This window comes from Chlorocebus sabaeus, chromosome 9 (assembly GCF_047675955.1).
Source record: "Chlorocebus sabaeus isolate Y175 chromosome 9, mChlSab1.0.hap1, whole genome shotgun sequence".
NCBI lineage: Eukaryota > Metazoa > Chordata > Mammalia > Primates > Cercopithecidae > Chlorocebus > Chlorocebus sabaeus.
In genome coordinates this window covers 32235715-32244715 of record NC_132912.1, presented here as the reverse complement: position 1 = coordinate 32244715, position 9001 = coordinate 32235715, and the positions used below count along the sequence as shown (strand labels likewise).

The 9001-nt window shown below is 42.4% G+C and overlaps 1 pseudogene; it reads left to right on the top strand.

Moving 5' to 3' along the window:
• Nucleotides 1-7181: 7181 nt before the first annotated feature.
• Nucleotides 7182-8062, top strand: LOC103238125 (large ribosomal subunit protein uL30 pseudogene; annotated as a pseudogene).
• The last annotated feature ends 939 nt before the right edge of the window (nucleotides 8063-9001 follow it).

Below are 9001 nucleotides of genomic sequence, written 5' to 3'. Positions count from 1 at the left end.
CAAGTGGCAAGAGACTGGCTGAAATAACACATGAAAACTGTAGACTGAATAGCAAAACTTTGAAATCATAGGAGATAAGACAGATGGTATTTGTAACATATATAAAATATTTAACAGTGCCTGGTGTGTAGTAAACAGTCAAACACTGTTCAACGAGTGAAAATAAGGGATGGGAGGGGTGAAGCTGGGGGAGGCAGGCACAGGGTGGATGTGGTGATGGCCGATGGGACACAGAACATGAGAGAGGGACAGGGTTGTGAAGAAAGGAGGCTGAGACAGATGTGGCCTGCCACGGAGGAGAAGTTCAGCCCTGAGCCCTGGTTGTGGCAGCTTTTTCCCTTTCATCATAGTAGAAATCAGGCAGAATTTATGCCCACAATTTGACTGTTAACAGGAGCTTTCTGGTTCCATGGTTTTAGGACACACAGGTTTTGTTTCAGCTGTTTAAACTTACACATTTCAGCCAAGATGATGATAAACCTCAGGAAATTAAGGAAAGGAATACATGTGATATCAAAACTAAAAATTCAATCTTCCTTCATATGTAAAACATGAAAGCCATAAGACTGTAAACCCAAATTCTGGTAAAAATCCACTACAATGGGTTATTCAGCCAGCGTGAAATTTATGTGCACCTTAAGCAGGGGGTTATTTCGCTTCCTGTATTTCCTGTTTCCAAATACTCTTTTGAATTGAAAATGGTGAGAAGGGTAAATTATATGACACTGGAAACGTCTTTCCTATTTCATTTACGATCAAGAACTACTGTTTGCATTTGTATTATGTAGCTACTATAGAAATTGACCAAATGTTGACAGACAAAAGGCACGTGCACCCTGACAAGAGCCAAAGCAAACAGGAAGGAACCAACAAGGTAGAATTGTTGGAAAGAACAAAGGATACAGACACACGGGACCATGTGAACCTGTTCTTTGCAAGATGAGCCACTACAGCTGGGCGCATAGAAGGTTAATGAGCCTGATGGATGGAAATGGAGCTGGGTTCTTCTGTGCAAGGTGCGGACTTTTCACCTGAAATGCTTTCTATTTAGACTTTCCAGGAAGTGAGACTAAATGGTGTGAAGAGGAGTGAGTAAAGACCAACCCTGGATGATTGATTCAGGATGTATGTTAGAATGGGGCTAAAGCTCTGCCGATCCATCTTTTCTTTCCATAAGGCTTTTAGTTGGTTGCCACAATGGAGAGCAAAGGTAAGGTGAGGAGAGAGAGGAAGAGGAAGGCTAATTTCTTTCTGGTTAGGAACAGGCAGACAGCAGAGAATAACTCCAGGCAATCTGGGGTCAAGGCAAAATGATCTATGTCCAGATCCCAGTCTTCCCGCTGCAATCCACATTTAGAATAAACATATATGCATCTATACTGTTGGGTTTCTTCCCAAGCTGGAAAGACCATAGGAGTAAGTTGGCAATTCAGACTTTTTTTTTTTCTTTTATTGACTAGTTTCCAAATTGGGGGTAGAGGGAAGAGATAAAACTCAAATACCCAAAATTTGAACCAGATGACAAAATGTCACCCAAACCTTTCGCAAGGCAAGGCTGAAGGGTGCAGGTGTGTGTATCGGGTGTCGGTTCTTCCCTCTTTGGGTACTGACACAGTTTGCCTCTTCCCCGAGATTCAGTGAGTGGCTACTGTTGCACATAGGTACCCGGTCCCTAATGAAACTCAGCTGCACAAGTTTCACGGGGCTTTAGGATGTATAAACCCATGATTGGGGCTGGAGCCTTCCAGGAGCCGCTGCCCTAATAGAACAGGGAAGGAAAACTGATCTATCTCTGCAGGCCTGCTTTTCATTTTAATGAGTGGCTCTGAAGGACGAGCAGGCTGCTAAACAATTTATTTTTCAGATAATACCAGGAACGGACTGGAAATACATTCAGAAGGAAAACACAGTAATTAATTTGTCACTGAAACCTGAGGGGTCCGGCTCCACTTATAGGTGATAATGAATGTTTTGCATGTAATTAGCAAGAATAATTAGCACATTCCTGGTAACAAATGGACTGACTGGTACTCTGCAAACAAAATTAATTGTTGTGCTAACAGAGGCAATTGTGTCTCTTTATTGTCTGACAATGTTCCTTATATGCACTAATACCTACTTTAGAACTAGGCGGCTTTGTGCAGATAGGAAGGGGAATCTGTAAAATTGTACCCCTTCCATCTGCTTCTCAGAAATTTCAAGACCACCAGGGGACTTGTTTGTCAAAACTTGTTAAACAATTTGTAATCTTTAACATGTGTTTTACTGTATTAACGGATGAACCGTTCAAATCAACTTACTGGTTAAGCCAGGAAAGCTACTCTAATCAATCAAATGCTGACATTTTAAACTCTGGGAACTTTTTTTTTTTTTTCTTTACCTTCTTTGGAAAGGACTAGACAAAAATACTGAACTAGAAGTGAGAGGAAAACATTTCTTAAGTTCTACTGATGCATATTGAATTTATTTCTGTTGTCTTGGCCTTATAAGGTGGGTCTGGACTTGGAAGCCTGCTTGTGTTTGCAGGCTTGCAATTATGCTGCTCAGAAGACACACAGTGGTGTCCCTTTTATAGCCTTTTAAACAGTTTTAAGCAGCATGTAAAATTTATACACACAGTCGGCTTCTTTCTTCCTGACTTTGAAACCTATTTTTTTAAACTTCTACAGCTTACAATATAGGAAAATGAACACGAATATTCTAGTAATTCTTAGGATGGTTGGAGAAGCTCAGAATACTCTGATATACTTTAAAGAGGATTCCCTAGGTCTGGTGCAGTGGCTCAGACGCCCGTAATCCCAGCACTTTGGGAGGCTGAGGTGGGAGAATCGCTTGAGCCCAGGAGTTTCAGACAGGCCTAGGCAATATGACAAGAACCCATCTCTACAAAAAATAAAAAACTTAGCCGGGCATGGTGGTGCGTGCCTGTGGTTCTAGCTACTTGGGAGGCTGAGGTGGGAGGATCACTTGAGCCTGGGAGGTTGAGGCTGCAGTGAGTCGTGATTGTGTCACTGCACTCCAGCCTGGGTGACAGAGTGAGACCCTGACTTAAAAAAAGAGAGGATCGTTTATCAGAACTGCATCCCTGTGTGTGCACAATAAATGATTATATGAACAGAACTGAAATCAAATTCAGGCTGCTGGTGGGTACCGGATTTCCACACACTAACCTGGCTTCCTGGGAGGAGTGGAGCAGAGCAAGACTGGCCTTATACTTGAGGTGTGATGTGGGGTCTTGCCCTTAGTGTCTTTGGGGCACCACTCGTGGGCAGGTACTTTTCCTCCTGCAAATTGTCTGCTCCCGGGTTTCTGTGACTCCATTTTTTCTGGGCTCTCCTCTCATCCCTTTAAAGTCCTTCTCAGTGTCTCTGTCCTTGTGCCCTTACTCCTTCCTCTTAGGGGAACTGTCCTCCAGTTCTGGGGCCCCCAGTGGTTCCCTTTTTGGGCACAGGGGTTGTTTGGCATTATCACTTGACGGCCATGTCCGTCTCGTATTTCCAGCTCCTTGTTGTCTACTTTCATCTAGATGCTTTCGTTTTTCTCTCAAACATCTACAGATTTCTCTAAAACAAAATGGATTTTCTGCCGCTAATTTCTGCTTTCTTTTCGTGAAACCACCATTTTGTCAGCACAGGCCGGGCGCAGTGGCTCATGCCTGTAATCCCAGCACTTTGGGAGGCTGAGACAGGTGAATTACTTGAGGCCAGTAGCTCGAGACCAGCCTAGCCAACATGGTGAAACCCCACCTCTACTAAAAATACAAAAACTAGTCAGGCGTGGTGGTGCTCGCCTGTAGTCTCAGTTACTGGGGAAGCTAAAGTAGAAGAATCATTTGAACCTGGGAGGCAGAGGTTGCAGTGAGTGGTGATCGCACCACTGCATTCTGGCTTGAGTGACAGACTGGGACTCTGTCTCAAAAATAAAATAAAATAAAATAAAATAAAATAAAATAAAATAAAATAAAATAAAATAAAATAAAATAAAAATCAGCCACGGAGCCTGCAAATCTCTGGATTATCATGGTTGCCTCTGATTTCAACCGGTTTCTAAGTCATATCCAGTATTATTTTCCGAAGGATATTTCTTTATTGTTTTTCATCCCATTGTCACCAGGCTACTCAAGCTTCCAAGCCTCCTCAGTAATTCTTCTGTTGTTAGGAAACTGGTTTCCCTATTGCTTTTCTTGTTCATTCTGCATACCATAAGTATATGCATCAATTAATTACTTTGAATCATATAATTCACTGGCTTAAAAATATCCGGTGGACCCCTGGCTTGACATCCAAAGCCCAAACTCCTTCACTTCATGTGCAGAATTCACCATCGTTTGATCCTAGTGGTTCCTGTGTATAAATATGTTCTGGCTAGACGTGCTGTTTTCATACCGATTTTGCACATTCTGACTCCACAAAGCCCCTGGCCTTCTTCCTTCTCTCATCTAAATCTATCCATTCCCCAAAGCTCTGTCCTAGTTTCCCTTCCTCGCAGACACTTCCCTGATCACTGGAAGCTGCAGTAAAATTCTTATCTGAACCCTGCCTTGCCTCATTCTGATGACTTGGTCAGGAATCAGCCTGCATTGCCTACTATTGGCATTCGCCTTGCATGTGTATTTCTCGCCTGTGCAGTTAAATTTCTCAAGGCCAAGAACTGTGCCATATTTTAAAGGTGCTGCTAATTCTGTTTTGTATCAGTTATGTTTAACATTTATTTCAAAGCTAATTTTATAAACATTGTCCTTTTTAGAGGATTTTTCTCGTTTTGGGGTTCTGTCTTCGGCTCTGGGTCTTTCTTTGTCTTTTGCTTTTCCACATGTTGGAAGCTCTTGAGCAAGGATTTGAACACTCATCCAAAGTCAGGCATCTTTGTGCTTCCAGGAGGCAGGGGTTCTATGTGAGAGATTAAACGGCCATTCTCTCTGTGGCTGGAGGATTTCACAGGGCACGCCTCTGGAGAGCGGTGAGGTGGAAAAGTGGTTACAAATTAGAGAATACAGGTTCCTGTCCTTCTTTGTTGTTGTTGAGCTGTGTGACTCCGGGAAAATTGCTTTGCCCCTCTGAGACTCGCTTTCTCACCCGCGAAATGCATTCATTCATTCATCCACAGATAGTCATTGGGTTCCTACTGTAAGTCATTTTGACTAGGGGATTCTCTGAGCTTCTAAATGTTTATTCTGCAGTGCTTATGTAACATTTTGTTCATACCAGTTTATAACACATTGTCCAAAAATTAGTTCTATTTATTTATTTTTCTTCTCAGATAGATTTTTTTTTTTTTTTTGAGACGGAGTCTTGCTCTGTCGCCCAGGCTGGAGTGCAATGGTGAGATCTTGGCTCACTGCAAGCTCTGCCTCCCGGGTTCGTGCCATTCTCCTGCCTCAGCCTCCTGAGTACCTGGGACTACAGGCACCTGCCACCACGCCCAACTAATTTTTTGTATTTTTAGTACAGACAGGGTTTCACCGTGTTAGCCTGGATGGTCTCGATCTCCTGACCTTGTGATCTGCCTGCCTCAGCCTCCCAAAGTCCTTGGGATTACAGGAGTGAGCCACTGTGCCCACCTCTCAGATAGTAGATTTTTTGAAGTAAGAGGTAACATTCAATTATCCTTGTATTTCTGGCACCTAGCAAAATACCTTTGGACTCTGCCTTTTTTTTTTTTTTTTGAGACAGAGTCTTGCTTCATCACCCAGGCTGGAGTACAGCAGCATAATCCTGGCTTGCTGCAACTGCTGCCTCCAGAGTTCAAGTGATTCTTGTGCCTCAGCATCCCAACTGGCTGGGATTATAGACATGTGCCACCATTACCAGCTAATTTTTGTATTTTTAGTACAGACAGGGTTTTGCCATCTTGGCCAGGCTGGTCTCGAACTCCTGGCCTCATGTGATCCGCCCGCCTCGGCCTCACAAAGTGCTGGGATTACAGGCATGAGCCATCACACCCTGCCTCTGGACTTTGCCTTTTTGGATGAAGGATCATGCAGAAAGGTTTAGGGCCAGTTGTTTCTGAGTGACTAAGTGTAGGAATTAAAGGACGTTATTTTCCTTGAATCTCTGTATAGGAGCTTTTACTTTTGGGAGGCGAAACATGTATTTTGCAGAAATTTCCTGCTTTGGTTAATTGACCACCGACTTTAACTAGAAAAAATTATAGCTAATTTTGTGACTCTTAAACATCCTCTTATGTGAAATCACTCAATGAGCTTTGCAGTTAGGCTTGCTTACATTGATGACTTCTTACTTAGATGTCACGTTTAGCCCTAGGATGCTCATTAATCTAGTTGAAGTGATCAGATGCAGTTTTGGTGAAAATAGGTGGAAATGGAGTTTATGTTCTTCAGCAATTGGTCAGGAGGAGGAAGATTGATCTAAAAGAGAAAAAGTTGTATAAGCCAACACTTTAATGAGTGGAGAGATTATCCTAAGGTTTACTTTGTATTGTAGACAAACTGATATTAGCTTCTAACTGGGACTTTAACTTATGAAATGGGAATGACATGGCAGTGACTTGCTTTCTAACAAAGCTGCAATTTGCATTTCCTGTCTCCTCACATTCTTCTTTGTAATCCTTGTTAACTGGGAATGTGACGTTGAGTAAATTCATAAAATAAATATGGAGATTGTATTAGGCTAAAAATTACTTTGAGTTGTTATGCTTTGTTTAGTGTTCAGTTAGAGTAACTGAATCCACAAAGTTCTCTTCTTTTATCCTTGGAATAATCACAAGCTGGGCTTCCACTGGCTGTTCCAGAAAAGAAAGTATATTTGGTTAGTTGTGTGTGCATGAGTGTATAAGCAATAGGAAATATAAGTATTTTGAATGCATATAATAATATACCAGTATTCAGGATTTTAATGGTCTGAGGAAAAATCATGGCTTAGGAATGCTTTCAGTTTGACTTTTCACTTACCATTACCTTGTGACCTAGCTTCAGATTTGGACTTTTTTCTCCTTCTTTGTTTAGCCACCCTTGCCAGTTTCATGTCATGTGCCAAGGCATGACAAGATAGTGTTTATAGCCATCTAGGGGGAGAGGATAGTTTCCGGCTGCTGTGAATTGCTGGGGGCAGTCAAGAGGTTGTTTTCTAGCTAGGATTTTTGCACAAGTACAGCAGGAATCCCTTGCATGTGCCCAGTAGAAGCAGAATATTGTATTTCATGAACATTAAGATACTAGGGTCCTCTTTTCTAGCTAGAACCATGGAGGGTGTTGAAGAGAAGAAAAAGAAGGTTCCTGCTATGCCAGAAACCCTTAAGAAAAAGGGAAGGAATTTCGCAGAGCCGAAGATCAAGCGCCTGAGAAAGAAGTCTGCCCAAAACATGCTTCGAAAGGCAAGGAGGAAGCTTGAGGTCTATGAAAAAGCAAAGCACTATCACAAGGAGTGTAGGCAGATGGACAGAGCTGAAATTCGAATGGCGAGGTTGGCAAGAAAAGCTGGCAACGTCTATGTACCTGCAGAACCCAAATTGGCATTTGTTGTCAGGATCAGAGATATCAATGGTGTGAGCCCAAAGGTCTGAAAGGTGTTGCAGCTTCTTTGCCTTCGTCAAATCTTCAATGGAACCTTTGTGAAGCTCAACAAGGCTTCAATGAACATGCTGAGGATTGTAGAACCATATATTGCATGGGAGTACCCAAATTGTAGAACCATATATTGCATGGGAGTACCAAAATTAGTAAATGAAGTAATCTACAAGCGTGGTTATGGCAAAATCAATAAGGGAATTGCTTTGACAGGTAACACTTTGACTGCTGTGTCTCTTAATAAATATGGCATCATTTGCATGGAGGATCTGATTCATGAGATCTATACTGTCGGAAAGTCCTTCAAAGAAGCAAGTGACTTCCTGTGGCCCTTCAAATTATCTTCTCCAGGAGGTAGAAAGAAGAAAAAGACCACCCATTTTGTAGAAGGTGGAGATGCTGGCAACAGGGAGGACCAGATTAACAGTCTTATTAGAAGAATGAACTAAGGTGTCTACCATGATTATTTTTCTAATCTGGTCAGTTAAGAAACAGTACAGGCTCTCAAACTGAAAAAAAAAAAAGATACTAGGAAATTTGGTCAGTTAAGAGTATATTAAGGAGTATGTCAGTCCTGCCCTTTGGAATTCTGAAACTTTTTCTGTTTTTTTTTTGTTTTTTTTTTTTTCTTTCTTTTTGAAATGGAGTCTGGCTCTGTCACCCAGGCTGGAGTGCAGTGGCGCAATCTCCACTCACTGCAACCTCCACCTCCCGGGTTCAAATGATTCTCCTGCCTCAGCCTCCCGAGTAGCTGGGATTACAGGCAAGCACCACCAAGCCCAACTAATTTTTGTATTTTTAGTAGAGATGGGGGTTTCACCATGTTGTCCAGGTTGGTCTTGATCTCCTGACCTCAGGTGATCTGCCGCCTTGGCCTCCCAAAGTGCTGGGATTACCGTGCCTGGCCCTGAAACATCTTTAAATCAGGGGTTTCTGAAAGTATGTGGAATTGACTGGACCATCCTTAATTTGCATGTTATTTTGCTTTTTTACTTGTATTCAGACTTTGACTAAAAGAACACGGTGGATGAACAATAGATGGAAATTAGGCACAGAGGGCAAATAAACTATGAGAATTTACTTACCTTTCATGTGCATTTGAAATAAAGGACAGATGTCTGTTCTGTTCTGGATCTCTGTGGATGCCAGTGAATGGTCCTTTTGGTCTAAGCAATTATGTCTAAGAGGTTAGAAATACTAGTTGACTTATATTTGAATCAGAGAAGCTGCTTTTTTTTCTTTTTTTTCTTTTTTTTGAGACGGAGTCTCACTCTGTCGCCCAGGCTGGATTGCAGTGGCGCGATCTCGGCTCACTGCAAGCTCTGCCTCCCGGGTTCACGCCATTCTCCTGCCTCAGCCTCCTGAGTAGCTGGGACTACAGGCGCCAGCCACCGTGCCTGGCTAATTTTTTGTATTTTTCAGTAGAGACGGGGTTTCACCGGGTTAGCCAGGATGGTCTTGATCTCCTGACCTCGT